This window comes from Orycteropus afer, unplaced genomic scaffold, assembly GCF_000298275.1.
Source record: "Orycteropus afer afer isolate SDZICR_OR568_19922 unplaced genomic scaffold, OryAfe1.0 scaffold00666, whole genome shotgun sequence".
Taxonomy (NCBI): Eukaryota; Metazoa; Chordata; class Mammalia; order Tubulidentata; family Orycteropodidae; genus Orycteropus; species Orycteropus afer.
This window is the reverse complement of record NW_006922253.1, coordinates 989,124-990,384: the sequence shown is the minus strand read 5'-3', so window position 1 is coordinate 990,384 and position 1,261 is coordinate 989,124.

Sequence of the window (1,261 nt, the reverse complement as noted above, 5' to 3'; positions counted from 1 at the left end):
CCACCCTCTACTTTACCAAGCATGATAGTCTTGTGCAGGGAACGGTCCCTTCTGACAACACCAAAGTAGGTGAGATGAAGTCTGGCCATTCTCATTGCCAAGGAGCATTCTGGCTGCACTTCTTCCAAGACAGATTTGTTCATTCTTCTGGCAGTCCATGATACATTCAGTATTCTTAGCCAGCACTATAACTCAAAAGCATCAACTATATTTCAGTCTTCCTTATTCATCGTCCAGTTTTCACAGACGTATGAGGTGATTGATAACACCATGGCTTGGGAGTACATTAGAAGGTTCAAAACTTAAATTAGCATAGCATCTTAGCTCTGTAGGTATATTGATACAAGTAAGCTGACATTGTAGAAAACATTTTGTTCTCTTAACTACAGGGATATTTTTCTAAAATATACAAATTTCTGCTGAAATACTATATGAAAAATGTATAGCCATCTTGGTGACATGGAATAACACTTCCTTCAGACAGTGTCATCCTGTGAGGCCCACACACCTTGCAGGCCCTATGGTGATGCCACTTTGCTTGTGGTGGCTCCCCTTTCCCCTTTAGCCTTCCCTGAAATCAGTCCTTGCCCCTCACTACTCGAACTCATTATCACATACAAAGATTGTAATGCATTTTGTAGTATTTCCTGCTTACAGATAAGGTTTAATTTTACAAACTTTGCTCCATAAACTGTACCTTTCATGTGCACTCAAATATTTCTCAAATTCAAATATTGTTTACACTTTCTAAGAGAAGATCAGTTTTTGGAACTCCAGCAGTGATACAAATTATGATTTAACATTTCTAATGTAACAGGTAAGGAGCTCTGGTGGCCCAGTGCCTAAGACATTTGACTACTAACCAGAAGGCTGGAAGTTCAAACCCACCAGCCACTATGCAGAAGGAAGACCAGGCAATTGACTTCCATAAAGATTCACTGCCCCGGAAGCCCAACACTGTTGCTATGAGTCAGAATCAACTTGGTGGCAGTGGTTTTTTTTTGTTTTTGTTTTTTGTTTTTTCTAGATACAATAGAAGTGAGATTAAAACATGTAATCCAAAGCACCCCGTACCTATTCCCATATCAAAAGCAGTGATAAAGATAAGAATGTTTGCCACAAGATAAAGGATATAAAATCTGATTGGAGTGTAAATTAAAACAGTTGCTTGTGACAATACCTTAGTAGAATTCCTGTAAACATCATGTCCTCCCTTGCTCCACCAGAGGAGGAGAGATATACCAGTCTTACCTCAGTGCTC